General features: G+C 36.4%; 1 pseudogene; it reads left to right on the top strand.

The window, feature by feature from the left end:
• The first annotated feature begins 3,484 nt into the window (after positions 1-3,484).
• Positions 3,485-20,822, top strand: part of LOC149194336 (protein argonaute 1B-like) — a 103,595-nt pseudogene continuing 86,257 nt past the window's right edge.

Here is a 20,822-nt window from a genome sequence, read left to right as displayed (position 1 = left end):
AAGGTTCTTAGCTTTTATGCCAATAGCAAGGTCAAAATTCAAGAATAATATCATTATTTGTGTTGAGCGGGAACGTATTTTCTCAAATGAGTTTATGAGTCATCACAATTGAGCAAGTGGGAAATAAGCTGTTAAAATGTTGATATTGTAGGTTAATATTATGTATAGAGAATATAAAATATTTTTTCTTTGTTGAAAGTTACAATGGCCATATGTATGGATAGTGTGCATCAATTTTAACTTAGAGATTATGGAGGGAGTTCTGTTTGAACTTTGAACTTTGAGGACATTGTTTTGGTGTAGACTATTTTTGTCCTTTCATGCATTTCTAGGATATTCTATGGATGAAGAGAAGAAAGAACAATATCCACATGATACTTGAACAATTTCACTGGGAATTTTTAGAAAAATTTTGTAACCTTTGACTCCATATCGATGCTTCACCTTTTAAGTTTTCAGGATCTGGTTTGGAAGTACATTTATATAATAAAAACTTTACCCATGTTACATTGCTAGTATCATTTTGTCTATTCTCAACATTAGGTAGTTGTGGTTTGGTGGTGATATGCATTCTTGAAAATGTTCCACAAGCTTGCCAGGTTCTATAGAAACTATCATGACTCCTTTTTTAATATAAAAGAAATGTTTTCCTTAATTTGATTGGTGGCATTTTTCAAAGAACATACTACTCAAACATGGTTGTATCTTTCTTATATAACGCTTCTCAATATTAGTTTAAATTTTGTTGGTATTTGATGTGGGGTCGTATGGAAGTCATAATGGAAATAAGCAAGTTAGAATTTTCCCATATATTTTTCTATATAATCCCTGCATTTTTGTACTATTGTTTTTACAAGCATTAGAATCTAGCGGATGAAACATTACTGAATTAACATTTGGTATAGGAAATCTTGTCCATTTTTCACCTTTTCTTTAGTGTCTTATGAACTAACAACATCTCATTTCATTATATTAGAATTAAACCAGTTGTGCCATTTATTTTTATTATGTGAATTTTGTTATCATTCTATGGATCAATTGGAAAACACCTTGCAGATATTTGTGCTTTTGCATGCAAAATACATCTGTTTCCCGTAGAGTGTTGCATGGGGCGCAAATTATATGAAGGATTGGGTGAACACTGAATAGGATGAACAATTTTTTTAATGATCAAGAAATCATTTTTACGTTGTGCTAGTAGGACATGCATCTACATGTAGTAGTCCGAGTGGAAGTTGAGAAGTTAGTTGAGCCCGATATTAGTGGCATTGTTGTTTACATACCACATTATCCCTTTTTTCTAGGATAAAATGCTTCCTTGAAACATTATAAGAAAAATGTAGAAAAATTCAAAAAAAAAAGAGTGGGCCACAAACCAGTGTCCACAAGCCAAAAATAATGTAGTGCCTCACATGCTAGTCAAAATTAGGACAGTCCAAGCCCCAAGGGCTTATTAAGAACTAACTTACTAAGTGAATAAATAAATCATATGGAAATTCTTACATAGCTTATGAGAGGATTTGCTCTTTTTAAAGAACTATAAGATAGGGTCTTCCTTGTCTGCTTTTTTGAAATGTTTCTTTCTCTATCCTTTCTCTCACAAGAGTGACTCTTATTATAAACTAGGGCTACTCTTCTTATAATTATTATATGATATTTCTTGTTATCATTATTTCTTGCATAAATGAGCTATAAGTATTATGTCGCTTACAGTATTATAGCTTGTTGAGTCGCGTCAGCTCCCTTACATGCCTTGTCTTCCTTACGTTGAGTACTTTTTCATTCATCTAATGCATAATGGAGAATCAAAACTCTAATTCAAGAGTTTCCTCAATAATAACAACTTGAATTAAATAGTGAGAAGTTAGAGCTTGCTTGCTTTGATTCCTTATTATACTATCTTTCCGGGTTTACAAATGGATGGAATTCATACTCGAACTAAGGTTCGAATTCTAGCTTTCCTTAATACTTGATTTAAGGTAATACAGCTTGATTGAATTAAGAATAAGAAAAATAACTACTTGCTTTCATTCACTATAAGTTAGAGCTTGCTTCTTGCTAGCCTTACTTTCTACTAGCTTTCAAGAGCATAATAACAACATATTTAAGTCTTAAAGTAGGCTCCCTTTATTGCGCTGGGTGTGACCTATTAGTTGGTCTCAGATAGCCCGCATCTCTTCCAGCTCAAGGGTGGAAGCTGGTGGGGTGTTTCCATGCTCTAATTGTTGAGTGTAGTTTCACACCTTCAAAACTTAAGCAACGACTGTAGTATGTTAGGTTCAGTGGTGTTCCCTTGACTAGCTGAGTCATGGTATTGACCTGAGTTCATTTCAGCCTCAGCCATATAAATGTTTGGTTGGGTTCCACTTTCAGCTAGAACCTCCTCCCGACTACTATCTTTGACGTAGGTGTGTGCCTCACTCGACATGCTGACGTAGGTTTGAGAAATAATTTTAGTGTCAAACCTCACCGTCGGGGTATGCTCCAACTCCGAGAAAGTAACCCAGTTAAGAATACGTGTTTAGACAAAATAAACCAACGCTTTTTTTCATGGTGGCGCGGGGGTTAAATCCATCGAAAATAGTTTCAAGTCGTTTTTTTGATCACAATATTTCTTGCCGATGGAGTTAGAAGTGGGTCCCACCATTGGATCCCAAACCACTTAGACCCTACAACTTTTACTTCTATAGACTAAGATAGGGATCTCTAAGACTACGAACTTCTTCATGGGGTCACTATCTTGGTGAATTCACACTTTGAAAGCTTGATCGTTGGTAGGAAATTGGTGGTTTCTTACCTGACCTTAGTTGAGTAATAGGTCCAATGTTGGGATGCCTAAACCAATTAAAACATAGTCATATTCAGGATAGACATACACACTACGAAACTACAATGAATCTTGTGTGAGGTGGAGGGTCTCTCAACCTCGGGATTAGGCGGCACCCAATGACAAGTGGATGATTATTTTGATAGGAAGTGTTCCATACATCATTTGTTTGCTTCTCCAGGTGCTTCTCCATCAATATTTTCAAATCCAATTGAGGGTACTTGTCATTTTTAGTTCATGGAGGAGGCAATCAAATATGAGGTTCTCAACTTTGGGTACAACAGGTACTTCACTCATGGACATGATGGTTGACCTAATGGTGAGGCCTGTTGTTGGAATGGTGCAACCAGAAATAGAGGGTGAAGTTGTAGTAAACAAGGGTGTCTCAGATAAGAAAATTCGGTTGAAATGATTTTCTCCAAATGTTCTTAATATAAATATTGTGTACTTTTTGGTATAAAATATGTTCCAGTGGGTGGTCAACCTTTTGATATTGAAGCCTAGATTAGATCATCATTTGTTTTCTACTCCAGGTGCTTCTCCATCAATATTTCCAAATCCAAGAGAGTGTACTTGTCATTTTTTAGTTCATGGAGGAGGTGATCAAATATGAGATTCTCAACTTTAGATGCAATAGGTATTCCACTCATGGACATGATGGTTGATCTAATGGTGAGGCCTGTTGTTGGAATGGTGCAAGTAGAAACAGATGGGGAAGTTGGAGCAAACAAGGGTGTCTCAGATAAGAAAATTCAATTGAAAATGTTTTCTCCAAATGTTCTTAATATAACTCGTGTGGATTTTCCTGGTATAACAAAGGTTCTAGTGGGTTATCAACCTTCTAATATTGAAGTTCAGATTAAAGAAATGTTTTTTTCATACATCAAGCATGAAACATGCATAATTCTAGCAGTTTCACTTGCAAATGCAGATTTGTCAAATTTTGATGCACTTCATATGGCAAGAATTGTTTATCCTAATGGTAAGTACATTTGTAGGGTGTTTGATATGAAAAAATATATCTGAGTTTAGTTGTTTCCATTTTGACATATATGCTTTGATGGATGTTTTACTAGATGTTTCATGGCAAAATATCCATTATTATATTTTTAGTAAATTAGGATATTCTATTTTTTAACATAAATCTTTAGGGCGGAGCACCAAACTATAGGTGTTTTTACCAAGGTAAAATTGTTACAAAAATTAGCTGAAGATATTATAGTATTGTAATTCTTTTGTATGTATTTGTGAAGTGATGTGATTTTAATGTACTTTTTCCAGCTAGATATCATAGACCGAGGAACTAATGCAGCTAGTTTCCTTTTGGGAAATGTAATCCCCCCATGCCTGGATTCTATTGGAGTTGCCAATCACAATCAAGCGGTATGTCTAGTAACCGTCAAGCATCTCATTTTTTCTAGAAAATAATTTTTTAAATTTTTAGGCTTACACATTTTCACTCATACATAATATGCTTTGAAAATTTGGTATGAATACATACTTATTACCTGTGTAATGAATTATCTACAACTTGAACTCTCTCCTATTTATTTTGGTCTAGCTAATAGTCATTTAACTATTCTATCTCTACTCCCTTTTCATTTGTCACATATGACATTCCTTTTCCCATAACCTCATATGAGGTTGGGCATCACAAGAACCTAACTTGAAAAAAGTGCACTATTGCCACAAACACAAACACAAATTGGAAGCCTAGTAGAATAGGTAATGAATGTGCAACATTCAACCAACATGATTAAAGTTGAGGAATTGATTTGTTTTTTATTGATTAACTTGGTGCAAAAGTATTTAATGTGGATTAATAGTATGAGTAACATGTAGATCATAGTATTTAAGGCATGATCGATAAAATTTCCAGTCTTCTAAAAAACCTAAATGTTCTACTTGTGTCATTAAACTTGACATGAACATTGTTACTGAATTTTATAGTGTGGAAAAGACTAGAGAGGGAAAACCATGAACTTTTCAGGGATTATTACATATGGTTGAAAGTAAAAGAGAATATCTTGTTATTCAACCATTTACTTGGAAAACAACACCACCTCATAGTGGTGGAAAGGGGACTAGGTATTCTCCTATCTCTATTTATTTACAAAGTAGAGGCACCAAGACTTGAGCTTAATAAGTAATTAACCATCCTTAATTATGTTAACTTTTTCCATACTTGAACACATGAATTTTATAAATAATTTGATGCATTCAACTAGGATTTGGCATGGAACTAGCTTTTCATTTTTGTTTAGTTGGTTCATTCATTTTATTTTTCACAAAATTTTAATGATATAACAACTAATGTGTTGAGAATCTTATTGAAAAAGTGTACTCATACTCATGATATATTCAACAACCACAAATTCAAACAAGAAAGAAACGTTATTTTGTCTCTAGTGGGCTCTCTACTCAACTTACACACAAGATCACACATTTTTCACTTGACAATTTTGGAAAGTAAGATTTCAAAGCTAGCTTATGTTCTCCTTGTTAGTATGTACATGTTTGTGTGATCCAATGCTTTTTATGCCCTGCATTTGAAGCAACCAATTAAAAACAGACCCAATTGTTTACATTAATCAGGTTGAAAGGGTCATGGAAGTGCCCGTGTTCATGCAACCATCTTCATTGGATGTCTCATCCATGAGAAAAATGAGTTTCAATCAAGATTTTAGAGTGCCTAGTATTGAATTTTTCTCCTCTAGCCCACCAATTCCACTAGATGGGAATGGATTTTTACACATGGGAAATTTAGAAGGATTTCCATGATATATTGAACAATTTCTTGTGACTAGGATGACAACATAGTGGTGAGCTCCAGTATTGTAGCAATAATGCTACAACTCCTGGGGCTTCCTGTCTCTCATTTTATCAACCCGGTAGTTCGCACAAACTTGGAAGCGACGGTGCTATATGCACAAGTACTAGCTCTTGTCGCAGCTGTCACTTGGTCAGCTGGCACAAGTCCGCTAGGGCTCAAGCCAACTTCTATAGGCTCTCAGAAGAAGCTTGCTAACTGATGGACGAAAGCTAATCTCAAAGGAAAGCTATTCTACTTGACAAAAATGAACTGAAAGCAAATCAAAGCATGTAAACCTAGGAAACCCTAATTTAACTAGTCTGACCTCTACAATGCATGGAATGTAAATGCAACTTCTACCAATGCTGTCACTACCTCTGATAAATGAAAATGCATCGTTCTAAACTACTTGCATCATGAAGGTTATGTTTTTGTATTTTCTTTTAAGTGTGTTGGATGATGGTGATCTTGAGCTAACTAGGGTTTGGTTGTGTAGATGGGATGGAGAAGGAAGGAAAGCGTGGGATAGGTTGGGGAGGCTAGGAGAGGTCCCTAGGGATCCTTAGCACCCATCCACAGACGTTCCTCGCATTCAGATGCTCAGCAACCGAGAGAGTGGCCTCCTACAGGATGGCTGTGGAGAATCCTACAGGATACTCTGTTTTCTACAGGATGTCTATAAATGGCTACAGGATGACCTACCGTGAGTGTTTGGAGTGATGGAGGGATGATGAAATGGTAGAGGGAGATGTGTAAGGTAGGGATGAGTCTGGTGATGGCTTTAGAAGTGGAAGATTAGGATGGGAAGTGAGTGTAGGGAGGAGGATGGAAGGTGAAGGGCTATGTCAACGAAAGGCTAGAGAATGGAAATACATGAGGAATGAAAGACTTTGTGAGGTAACAGAGCGGAGCAGGGGTCAAAGAGATGTCTGCATGCATGATCAAGATGGAGGACAAAGTGATGGAACGAGAGATAGCAGTGTAAGTGAAACAAATGCTTATGACTGTCACTTAACCAAAAATGCATCAACCTAAACTACTTGTGCTTGTAAATTCAATGAGAAGCAATCTAAACGTGAAAGAGAACGTGCATGAAGCTGTGGTAAGGAAGTGTGGTGCAGGTGTGAATATGTAGAAGCATCTAACTTAACGTGACTGTGTTGGCAGCAATCATGGAATAAAGAAATGCGTATTTTTGGTGGTTAATCATGGACTTCACTCCAATCCCAGATGAGACGGCAGTGAGCCTTAACAACCTTTTTGTTGGAGCTCCAATCGATTATATCTATCCTCTGCTACACTAAGAAAATGGAAACAAATTCAATATAAGCAATCTCCTATCTAACTCATGAAAAAGACCAACTCAACAACCTGTAATTCGAATTGCATGTGTAAATGGAAAGCTCACAGTGCTGAAATGAAATGGAAACAACACTACAGCAGAGGGGATCTATGGCTCTCAGGTTGGGCCCTAACCTGAGAGCTATAGTCTCCTTAAGAAAACTCATAACTAGATCACAAACTGCCTTCTTTATTCATAACTGATATCATGCCAAATTGGCTTACAAAAAGGAACGAAAACTGAGCTGTGCTCCAAAACTACAATAGCAATACGAGATTTTCAACAACCTATCTAAGGCTAAAGCCTTCATACTTATACAAAAACGATGATCCAACAAGTGTCCTACATTTTAGGAGCTCGGCTGTCCAACTAGAGTTTAACTGCTGATCCTGTAGGATGGTCATAATTGCTGTTCCTGTAGAGCAGTTTATAACTGCTGTTCCTGTAGAACAGCTGGCCATTTTTTAAGCTCGGAGGGGAGATGGATTAGAGCTCGGAGTTCTTGATGGGAATCACGAGGGATGTCCCTATAACCGTGGACATCCTCTCCCAAAACCCGCAGTGCCACCTCGTTGTCTCCTTAACTCCTTTTTCGTTGTCTTTTGCTCCCTCTTAATGCCAAAACCTGGAATCAAAATGCATCAGTCACGTAGAGAGAGTGCCTACCCTTCTTCCTACAAACAACATGAATAAACTAAGAAATGCATGCATAAGCAATAAAAAATGAATGGTTTGAGCAAGTAGAATAGGCCAAAATGAGCCCAAATTGTACCAAAATTGGGGCTCATCACATAGTTGAATACAAATTTTCTGAATAAACAAGGTATGACATCTTTTCTGAATAATTGAATTTCTTTGGAAGTTTAAATTTGATTTATGTGGATATTCAAGAGATGATTTTTATAGACAAAACTAACGAGGTTGAGGTATCAATTGCCCTTCCAAAAAGTTTTTATAGTCATGCATTTTTTTTCCAGCAATTATGGATACTTTTATGAGTCCACCCTTTCAAAATACATGTAAGTCTCCATGGAATTTTAGATATGTATAAATTATTATTTTCTTGAATTCTTGTAAGAGAATTTCATAATTTATGTTTGGGAAATCGAAGACTTATATAATATTCCCTGCAGGTGAGGGCATAATTGTGGAGTCAGTGACAAAAAAAGTTTATAACTCATACCGAGACAAGGTATAATGACTTGCAATTTCATTTCCTTATGTAATTATGAAGTAAAAAAGGATAAATTTTGTAGAGATAAAAGTATGAGACAAAATAGGGAAAGTTGGGAGATTATAAATTTGTCAGCTTCCATGAGCACAGTTAATTGTTAGCTATTAAGTTTTCATTGTGAGAACTAGTAGTGTCTTTCCAAACCATATAAATTTCCTAGCCCAATAAAATTTTTGTTTACACTGGGTCTATATTATTACATGCTCACGCACCATCCAGAATAATGAACAAAGAATCATGCACTATAATTTGTGAAAAAATGGCAAGAAAAGAACCCCCAAAAACCATATGTAATCAATGGATGCGCCATACTTTTTCATTGTAGGATCAATAAGAGTACTCATTGACTTAAGGTATTAGAGATAAATAAGTGTCCTCATAAGGTGGGGGATATGCATAAAGAGAATTATGTTTTTAAGGTTAATTTTTGCAAATGATCAAATTTCATTGTTTCTTGTTTGAGGAAGATCCTCTTAAAATCCTTGTTATGCCTTATTTTGTACAAAGTCACTGTTTATCTATAACCATAAGAGAACCCTTGTAATGTTACATTCAAAATTCATGGTTCAAAATCCATTTTTTTTCTAATTGTGGAAAAATCCATGTATCTAGCTTATCCATATTGAAACGATTATCTCCATCTAGTGAGTTGAATCTATGTGGTGGTAATTGCATGCCTGTGCATCTCTTGCACCAAATTATCAAGCTCCAGTTACTTTTGTGGTGGTTCAAAAATGTCACCATACCAGACTATTTGCAAACAACCATCCATATCGAAATGCTACAGACAAGAGTTGAAACATATTGCTAGGTAAGAAGATAATTATTATGGAATACACGACTATCAGTTGTCACATATTATGTATGATATTACTCTATTGGTCATAATTCTATTGTAAGATTCCTTTTATTTTACGAAAGAGTTAGTAATTATGCTATATGATAAGAATTGTAGTTGGCTCCAAAATTTTCCATCCAACAGAATTTGACTTTTACCTCTGCAATGATGTTGGTATTCAGGTACCATTGATATTACATTTTCCATTTGGTTGGATAACATATTGATATATTTTGAGAGTAAGATGTTATTATGTTGTCCAACTTAGCAAAAATGAACATGTTGACTAGAAGATCAACCGATCTATGTTTATGATGTTTACAGGGAACTAGTAGATCTACCCATTATAATTTTCTTTGGGATGAAAACAAATTCACAACCGATAGATTATTGTCCTTAACCAAAAATATTTGTTACACGTAGATCTCTACCTCATCCTCTTTAACCCTAGTGCATTGTGTAGATTAGATAACCTATTTTCAAAATCTTATAATTCATTTTTAGTGTCTTTGTTATCGGTTTGGACTTTTACTTTTCTTATTGGTTTTTGAGTTGTATATTGAAAATTTTATAGTGTCAGGTTGCAAAATTCATGTTTAAGTAGTAGCATAAGAGTTGGAAGTTATAGATGGCAAATATAAATAGATATGTAGTTGTAATTTGTTTTAAGGTAAATCTTAATTAATGTTTGAAATCATGTTAGTTATTGAGAAATGATTGTTTTTCAATTTCAAAAAAATGATGTTTGTGCTCATTTAGTTGAAAAATGGGAGTTGGTTTTTGTTCTTAAATTGAAACAAATTTAGAAAAAAATTAATTTCTTGTATATTTTATTGGGTTCCTATTGACTTGTATCGATTGGTTTGTGGCAAATATGTGAGGTGTACGTGCTTAATTTCTATAGGTAGGTCTCCAATGCTAAATAATAAATATATACTTGGTTCATATATTTGGTGACTTCCCTTGACATACATTTTATTTGTTATTATGTATAGCACCCCAAGCATATTATGCCCATCTGGCTACATTTCAGGCTCATTTTGATATGGATCCAAAAACATCAAACAATGGTTCCTTATCTAATGGTGTTCTTGGTAGTCACATGACTGCAACTAGTTCAGGTTCTCAAAGCACTCGTGTACCTACAAGAATAAGTGTTCGACCCTTACCATATCTGAAAGAAAATGTCAAGAGAGTTATGTTTCACTGTTATATTTGGTACACAAATGTTTTGCATTTTTAAGTTCTATATATACCATCTCTTTGTTGAGTTAAGTAGGAAATTGAGTGACAGGCTAGGCACATCATTGTGATGCTTTCAAATTGTAAAGTGCTATATTTCAAAAACTTAAGATCATGCTTAGTTAATTTCTTTTCACCTCTTGTACTATTTGACATTTTTTAATTGGTTGTGGCCATTTTAATTAAAGAGAATTAAAATTTAGTGTGAACATTTGTGTTGTGTGTTTTCATATTATATGGACAAGAATATTGTATGATATTTTTTTAATATAGTCACAATATCATACTAATTCATTTATGTTGATTAATAATGAACATAAATAAAATGAATATAAAACTATTGAATTAGTAGTTTATATTTATTAATAATGAATACAAATAAAATGAATATACAATAACTAAATTAGTCGTTGATAATGATTATTAATAAAAGTAAATTAAATGAATATAAACTACTAGTTCAGTCGTTTATATAATGAATATGAAATTACCAAAAAAAGATAAATGACTATTGTAAATCATAAATTTGTGATTACAAATGATGACTAAATTTTGCATATATACAACTATTAGTAGCTAATTTATAGTATCTTATAACACAACTGAAATTTAGTCATATTTCTTTGGTCATTAATTGGTTTCAAATGACGACTAAAATTTGCATATATATGACTATTAGTAGCTAATTCATAGTATCTTATAACATGACTAACATTTTGGTCATATTTCTTTGGTAATTAATTGGTTTTCTTGGGTGATCACATAGTAGTATATTTTGTTGTGTATCTGGTCATTAATTGTGACAATTAATGACTAAATTGATGACCAAATTTATGACTAAATATACTACTAGATGATAAAATTGAGATAACCAATTAATGACTAAGTTAAAAACGACTAAAAGTTGGTCACATTATAAGATATTGTAAACTGGCTATTATTGGTTACTCACTGGGAATTGGTAATTTATATGCAAAATTTATTCATTTTTTAGTAACTAATAAGCCATTTTGTACTAGTGAGATGAATGAATGAAATAAATTTAAATATTTCTTCAAGATAGCTTTAAAAACAACTAAAAATCCTTACAATACATCTATACAAAGATTTTAAATTCAAATTAGTCCACGTTATTCATCTTATATCAATGGATCTCCTCATGAAAAAGTGTTCTAGTCAATGAATGACTTTTTCATTGGTCAAAGTATAATAAATAGTTTTAGCACAATCTCACCTCAAGATTCATACAGTAAAAATCCCCTAGAGGTTATTAATTTATAATATATATAAAACTCTTAAAATTTATTTATGATAACCAGTTTAAATCAACCCATAGTTGAATGAGAGTTTTATTCTCTAACTACTTCCTTGTCATACTTTCCCACTCTTCAAAAATCATATTGTGTAAATAATTATGTGGAAAAATATGTTGTTTTTGGGAATCCTTTAAAATTGGTAACTTCATATTAAACCTTTTAATATATTCTTCTATTTTTTGAATGGTACATTTTAATTGAGTCACTCTTCTCACTTCATTTATGAGAAAATTATACAAGTGATATTTCTCAATAGTTAATATGTTGTGCACTTCTCTCTTATGTTATTGGATTATATCTTCAAATTTCTACATCACTTGATCTGAAAGGGAAAAAATAATTGGATGTCTGAGTGAAGGCAATATACATTTAGTAATTGTGTCATTTATGAGGTCCCAAATCTATATACATGCTAACCATCCACGTTCTATTTTTTTGGGGCTTCATAAGCAACACTACCCAATATTATAGATCTTGTTTAATGTAACAACCCTAGTGAAAATTCCATGTAATAAAAGTTGATAAAGAAAAAAATAATAACCACGGTTGATGGGGCACTTATTCTAAGTTGAATGTTGGGCATAACATCATAGTGGTTGTTCATTTGGTTTTTTATGGTTAAGGAAAATGGCAAAGGAAATGGTTAAGGATTTAGAAAGGTAAAATGACATTTTTTGGCACATTTAGTTAGGAAAATGATGGAAATTAGGAGAAAAAGGAGGTGGAAGGCCACAGGCTGCATGTGAGGAGGAAAATGAAGAAAAATAATGGAAAATGAAGAAAATAGAGGCCTCATTCATAAAAAGGATTATGAGGATCAATTGGTAACCTTTTGTCAGTTCATCTTTAGAGCTCTCCCATTATTCTCTCTCTCTCATACTCTTTGACACTTAGAGTTTTCTTGGAGCATTTTGGCATTGGATCAAGAATGGAAAAGAAGGCAAGAGGAAGAAAAGATCAAGCAGGGAAAGGTAGGATCAAACAATAATACAACATGCTTCTTTGTAGGTATTGACTTGTATGTGTACTTTTCCTTACTAGATTTGGCATGCATGGTATTGCATGTGGTTCTTTTGCTGTTGTGGCATGGGTTTTGCCAGATGTAACAAATTTTTTAGCCTAGCCTTGCCATTTTCGAATAGCCATGGTGTGATGGGGTTCTCATGTTTTGGTTGAGGTGAATTGCCAGATGGATTTGAAGCTGAGTGGGCCTAATCTCTAAATGATAGAGCACATGGCCTAGTGGTCCCTGAACTGGACTGTGGATCATGGTAAAGCCATTGCCTTGGTGACCCCTAGGCCAGAATGTGGGTTGTAGTAAAGCTAAGATTGTGCTTCCTCGGTGGGCCTCGAAATCCTCATCAGTGAATGACAAGATATATGGCAAAGCAAAGAGGTGGTTTTCTTTCCATTGGGTCTAGTAATCCTGAGTTTGGGATATGCGGTAAAGCCTAGAGAGTGGGTCTCGGTTTAGGGCCTAGTGATCCGGGTTTCAATTGTGGTAAAGCTTGAGAGGCTAGGATGCAAGAAAATTCCTCACGATATAGTTGGAGAAATCTGATGTCATCCATGCTTGTTTGGCCTAGTGATCGGGTGGAGATCATGGTAAACCCTGTTATGATGTGTTCATTTTGTTGGCCTAGTGATCTAAGATGGATTATGTTAAATCCTAGTTTCTATTGATGAGGGTGAGGTGGTTTAGCCTTGGTATGCCCTATATTGGGTTCTTTTGGTTTGATTCCCACATTCATGCTTGGAATATGGCACGGGGATGAATGGCTAAAGAGATATTTATCTTATCCATTCTATGGTCGGGTGGAACGTGGAAGTCCCATCACGGGTTTGGATTTTGCATCATTAAATAAAGGTTATTTCTCCTTGTATTTCTATGAGAATTTTGATGGATTATATGTGGATCTTATGGCTGATATGTTTATGATATTTGTGTCCCTATTATTTTGGTTAAATGTATGTTTTATGACAATAACTTTGGATGGCTCTCAACATGTTTTTTCTTATAAATGAATGAATAATGAATCTATGGTTTGATAGATGATAATGCAACAATTGGCATGAGGGAACAATGGTTCTTAGTGATTCTCAGATAAGTATGAGATCCCTTGTAGGTTTTAACCCCGTATAGAAATTATCTACATACAAATTCTAAAAACAGAAAATAAACAATGGCGAGAGCATAAAACATATATACACAGAGATTTTCGCCTAGATCCAAAAACTGGGACTATCGGATTGATTTTTCATTATATTCCTTTCAATGCTACAATACATATATATACATGCCGAAGCATCCACAAACCCCAATCCATTAACCCTAGATTAGAACATAATTGTAGTTCCCTTTATCGAATCTACAAAATACCATGGGAAAAAAACTAGCATGCCCAAAACCATGTGTGAAAACCACGCACAAAACCATAGGTAGGTCTTCCCACCTAATATATGGTCCAAAAAAAAATTCTCCAAGGCTCGTAGAGGGGGGATATTGCCCCCCTCAAACCCCCCGATAAGGGGGGTTACCACCCCCCTTGCGATCCCCTTATTGCGTCTGGCACAACGAATAGGGGGTGCTTTCGCCCCCCGCCGCATGGGGCTAGTTGTAGAAAGAATATAACAGACACCCAAAATCCCTACACTTAAGTATGTTGATTACAACTGTAAGTTAGATGTTGATGATATGTTTGAAAAAATGCCTATCATGGCTAGTAGGGGTTTGGATAAGGCCTTGTTCAACTTATTTCTTTTGCATCATTGTTTCCCTGTACTTTTCTTGATTTTAAGCTATCACTCAATTCTAGGTAGTGACTTGGTATCTGGGACTAAAAAAGTGGCTTAAATCTCGGGGTTTCTGGCACAGAACTATTGAAAATAGCAACAAGAAATGCTAAAAATATCACTACTATAAATAGCATTTCAACTAGTGTTGAACATAGCAACACGGAATGAAAAATGGAAGTGCTAAAACTAGCATTCTATAAATAGAATTTCGGGATACCTTCCTATTTTAGTCATTCCCTAAACTAAAATAGTGAAGTATAATTCGAATTTGATCTTAGCAGCTGTTTGTAAAATAATTAATTAATTCATCTTGAGTTAATTAGTTAAGGAAAATCAAACACAAAGTCTATGTGGGGACATGAAACAGTTTCTCCATTAATTGAGGAATGTATCCATCAGTTAAAGAGATAAGGATGAGTTGTAATTAGTTGGCTCAGTTAACTGAGTCAAGTCTAGTTAGATTAATTCAAACAGTTTGTTGAATTAATGTAAGTTCAGTTAGTTAATGCTTGCATGCATGTAATTGTTGCACTTCAGATAACTGAATATTCATTCATAAATAACTTAATGTTAGTTTAGACAGAGACCCAGTTGAGATCGGATGGAGGGACAGTGTACTATCAGTTGCTAGAATATTCCATTGTGAATTTTCCTTGAATGCAGAAGGAATTCTTTCCTTGAGGATTGTGCAATTACTTCTTCAGGTTTTGTGAGTGTGATGAGGCCAATTCACACATGTGGCTTCATTGGACCCCAAGAAAAACTGCACAAGGAAATAGGAGGCTTGGAGGGCTTGAGGAGGACATATACTATGTCTATTCAGTTTGCGAGTTGTATTGTTTGATTGTAGAGAGAGCAGGATAGCTTGAGAGTTTATTCTTTTTGTAACTTGAACAAGATTTCCACTTGTATGATAATACAAAGATTGGGGTTTTAGGCTGAGGCTTTCCCCAGGTCATTTCTTTTGTGTTATGTGTGATTGATTTCTCATTCTCAGTTATATTTTTTCTCTTGATCTTGCTCAATTCAATTAAGCTTCTGCAAAATGTTGTAGAAGTAGATCTTGTATTGTGTTTTAGTATATTGTATAATTTCTTGATCTATAGTAGGAATTTCTACATGGTATCAGAGCAAAGGTGATCAAGGCGAAGAAAAATATACAAGAAGGAGAAGTTTGAAGTTTGTGGTTCCTGAATATAGAAATCGAGTTCTTATCACATCTCAATTTCACCAATGGTGTTCAATGGTTTAAGACTCAAGTATGCCCTTGATGGCAGCTCGAATTATATAGCCTGGAAGGATCACATGGAGGTAGTATTAGAGGATAACGGTCTAAAGGACTTCATTGATCAAGAAGTCCCCAAGCCGACTGATGCTACTCAACTGGCGGAATGGAAGAAATGTGTGGCTAGAGCAAGGAGAATCCTCCTGGAGGGAGTTCGAGACCACATTGTCTCAAGCCTCCATGGGAAGGAGACACTGTTTTCGATGTGGAAAAAATTGAAAGATTTATATCAAAATAGCAATGATCAAAGGAATTTGGCGCTAAAAGACAAGCTTCGTAAGATCAAGTGTGAAAAGGGCGACACGATCTCTACATATCTGAACAAGCTCACCACCTGCAGGGATGAGCTTGGAAGTGTAGGGATCATGATTGTTGATGATGACATGGTGAGTCTTGCACTCGTTGGTCTTCCTAAGAGCTGGCATAGCTACCAAGACTTGGTTAATGGAAGAGAAAAACTACGAGATTGGGAACGAATTTGGTTGGATCTGGTGCAGGAGGAAATAAGAAGAAGCACCAAAAATGGATCCTCATCGAAGCAAGAAGATGAGGAAAATCTAACCTTAGCGAGTAAGGCAAGGAAAGGGAAAGGGAAGGTGTCCCATCCCAAATCTGGTTCTTCCCATGGTGGGAAGAATATTGACAAATCGAAAGTGTGATGCTTTCATTGTCATGAAGTGGGCCATTATGCTACGAATTGTCCACAGAAGAAATCCAATAAGGGTCCCTTGAAGGGATCTGATGGTGAGGCATTGGCCTCATATTTTGAGCTGGATTTCTCACTTATCGCATGCATGGTTTCATCCATGGTGGAATGTGTGTGGTACCTGGGCAGTGGAGCTTCATTCCACATGCCAGGTGACAAGAATCTTTTTAGTACCTTGGAGGAGAAGGATCTCAAGATTCGGATCGAAATGGGTGATGATGGAAAGTATTGTGTTTTAGTTGAAGGTACGGTTGTGTTTTAAAGGGAGCATGGAGCTCCCCTCACCCTGACTGATGTAAAGATGTACCAGGTTTGAAGAAGAATCTTGTGTCTGTCACTATGCTAGAAGATAAAGGCTATGATGTAGTCTTTAGTAAAGGAAAAGTATTCCTGAGGCATATCGGTACTGGACAGACAAAGTGAATAGGGATTCGAGTTAATAATCTCTACAAGCTGGAGGTAGACGACTATGATGCTTTGAGTTCCAAAGATGAGATGGTGCAGAGCCAAGATGTTGGTGAGCTATGGCATAGAAGATTGTGCCACTTGCACCATGGAGCCCTGAAGATCATGCAGCAGATTTCTACTGGATTATCCGAGGGAAAAGTTGAGCAGATGATTACATGCAAAGGTTGTAACTTGGGTAAGTATGTGAAATATTCCTTTCTGGATCAAGTCAATAGAGCTGGAGAAATCCTGGAGTGAGTTCACTCAGATGTTTGTGGACCTTTCTCTACATCCTCCACCGCTAAACAAAGGTACTATGTTATTTTTATTGATGAATTTTCTTGTAGATGTTGGATCTACTTTATGCAAAAGAAGGATTAGACCTTCTTGAGGTTTTGTGAGTTTAAAGCCTTGGCAAAGAAAGAATCTGGAAAGAAAATAAAAGCCTTGCATAGTGACAATGGTGGAGAGTATGTCTCCCAACAGTTTAAAGACTTTTGCACTGCAGAAGGAATTAAACGGGAATTGACGTCACCCCATAACCCACAGCAGAATGGGATGGATGAAAGGAAGAACAGATCGATTGTGGGAGTAGCTCGAGCGATGTTGCATGACCAAAGCTTACCACTGCATTTGTGGGCTGGGGCATGTAATAGAAAGGTATACTTGCAGAATAGAAGCCCGCACCGTATACTAGGAGTGAAGATACATATGGAGGCCTATTCCAAGATGTGACCTGATGTAAGTCACTTCTGAATCTTTGGATCATCAGTTTATTGTCATGTGACCAAAGATGTTAGGAAGAAGTTAGACCCAACAGCTGAGTTGGGAATACTTGTGGGGTACACAGATACACCCCACAATTATCGGGTGTACTTGCCTTCCACTCAGAGGGCTGTGGTACGCAGGGATCTGAAGTTTGACAAGTAAAAAGCCATGCAAGTGTCACTTGAGAGGGAGCTCAAGTTGCATGCAGAGGAGGAACTTTCAGTTCCTAAGGAGGAGGAGCCTCATATTGATGCGAAGCAGCCACATGTAGAGGATCTGGGAGTGGAGACATCCACTCATGCTGATACTTCCAGAGATGGGTGGAAATGCTCAAGGGAAGATGATAGGTTGACGTTGGATGTGTGAGAGAATGTCGGACAACCATATTCTCAGTGCAGACAGAGGAGGTCACCCGAGCAGTACACTGGGTACATGGCCCTAGTTGGGGAGTGTGTAAATACTGAACCTTCTTCATTCAAGGAGGCCATGCAACAACTAGTCTGGGTTGATGCAATGGTAGAGGAGTACGACTCTATCATTTGGAACAATCCGTAGGATGTTGTCCCAAGGCCTTAGGTCAAGTTAGTGGTGAGTTCCAGATGGCTTTATAAGGTAAATCGGGCAACTGATGGCGGTTTTGAGAAACATAAGGCAAGGTTTGTTGCTTGAGGTTTCTCAGTGGTCAAGGGGATCGACTATGATGGGACTTTTGCTCCCGTAGCAAGGTACTCATCGATTATATCGATGTTGGCACTATCAACTCAGATGAGGTGGAAGATCCACCAGATGGATGTGAAGACAACATTCCTCAATGGGAAGATTGAGGAGGAGGTGTACATTGAGCAGACAGAGGCTTTCGAGACCTTCGATCGTGAGTCGCATGTGTGCCAACTCAAGAGGGCTTTGTATGGGATGAAGCAAGCACCTCGTGCTTGGTACACCAGGATCAATAGTTATTTCACCAGTTTGGGCTTCACCAAGAGTGAAGCAGATGCGAACCTTTACCGCATCATGGTAGAAGGTAACCCATTGATCATTGTTCTTTATGTCGATGATTTGATTTTGACAGGTGATGATCAGCTGATACAGTCTTGATCATTGTTCTTTATGTCGATGATCTGATTTTGACATGTAATGATCAACTGATACAGTCTTGCAGGGAGGACCTTGCAAGAGAGTTCAAGATGAAGGACATGGGCCTTATGCACTACTTTCTAGGCATGGAGGTGTGGCAGAAAGATGGTGAAGTATTTCTGTCTCAAGCAAGTATGCCAGTGAGATACTTAGGCACTTTCACATGGAGAAGTGCAAGCCCATGCAGAATCCTCTAGCTAGGAACTAGAGGAAGGAGGATGCTACTTCAGGTGAGGTAGTAGCTACTACTATTTATTGGCAGCTGGTGGGTTCACTTATGTATCTGGTGAACACACGACCTGACTTATGCTTTGCGGTGAAACAGCTGAGTAAAGCTATGGTTCAACCTACCAAGCTGTTTTGGAAGGCAACGAAGCATGTGCTGAGATACCTCAGAGGCACATCTCAGTTCAGATTGTGGTACAGGCGGAAAGAGGGAGTGAAGCTTCAGGGCTTCACAGATGTGGATTGGGCAGGGAGTCCATCAAACCGGAAGATCACTTCTGGAGGAATCTTCAACCTTGGTTTAGCTGCAGTTTCCTTGTATAGCAGGAAACAGAGACCAGTTGCACTTAAGCTAAGCAGAGGCTGAATACATGGTTGCTAGTAAGGCTACATGTGAGGCCATTTTGATGCGGAAGATACTAGTGGGATTTTTTGGTCAAAGGATGGATCCTACAGTGATCTACTGCGATAACCAGAGTTGTATCAAACTCTCTAAGAATCCAGTTTTTCATGACAGGTCCAAGCACATTGATATTTGGTATCACCATCTTCGAGACTGTGTGGTCAAGAGGATCATGTTGTTGCTGTATGTTTCGACCAAGGAACATGATGCAGATATTTTGACTAAGGCATTGTCAAAATGGAAGTTCGAGTTCCACAGAGACAGGATTGGGGTTACTGATAATCCATTTCTTGTTGAGAGGGAGTCTTGAAAATAGCAACAAGAAATGCTAAAAATAGAAATGCTAAAAATAGCACTGCTTTAAATAGCAGTTCAACCAGTGTTGAATATAGCAACAAGGAATGAAAAATGGAAGTTCTAAAAATAACATTCTATAAATAGAATTTCGGGATACCTTCCTATTTTAGTCAGTCCCTAAACTAAAATAGTGAAGTAAAATTCGAATTTGATCTTAGCAGCTGTTTGCAAAATAATTAATTAATTCATCTTGAGTTAATTAGTTAAGGAAAATCAAACATGAAGTCTATGTGGGGACATGCAATAGTTTCTCCATTAATTGAGGAATTTATCCATCAGTTAAAAAGATAAGGATGAGTTGTGATATTGAGTTGTAATTAGTTGGCTCAGTTAACTGAGTCAAGTCCAGTTAGATTAATTCAAACAGTTTGCTGAATTAATGTACAATTAGTTAATGCTTGCATGCATGTAACTGCTGCACTTCAGATAACTGAATATTCTCTCATAAATAACTCATGCATGTCAGTTCAAATAGAGACCCAGTTGAGATCATATGGAGGGACAGTGTACTATCAGTTGCTAGAATATTTCATTGTGAATATTCCTTGCATGCAGAAGGAATTATTTCCTTGAGGATTGCGCAGTTACTCCTTCAAGTTTTGTGAGTGTGATGAAGCCAATTCACACATGTGGCTTCATTGGACCCCAAGAAAAACTACACAAGGAAATATGAGGCTTGGAGGGCTTGAGGAGGACATATACTATGTCTATTCAGTCAGTGAGTTGTATTGTTTGATTGCAGAGAGAGTAGGATAGCTTGACAGCTGATTCTTTTTGTAACTTGAACAAGATTTCCACTTGTATGATAATAGAGAGATTGGGGTTTTAGGATGATGCTTTTCTCGGGTTATTTCTTCTGTATTATTTGTGATTGATTTCTCATTCTTAGTTATATGTGTTCTCTTGATCTTGCTCAATTCGATTAAGCTTCCGCAAAGTGTTTTAGAAGTAGATCTTGTATTGTGTTTTAGTATATTGAATAATATGTTGATCTACAATGGGAATTTCTACAAGAACATGGAAAATTTAGTCTCTATCGCTGGTAGGAAAGCCTGCAAGAGTGACTTTGGATTTCTGGACACCTCTTGCC

This window comes from Pinus tabuliformis, chromosome 2_2, assembly GCF_031772625.1.
Source record: "Pinus tabuliformis cultivar Carrire ecotype Pingquan chromosome 2_2, CPIR1, whole genome shotgun sequence".
NCBI lineage: Eukaryota > Viridiplantae > Streptophyta > Pinopsida > Pinales > Pinaceae > Pinus > Pinus tabuliformis.
This window is presented reverse-complemented; position numbering and strand designations above follow the sequence as displayed.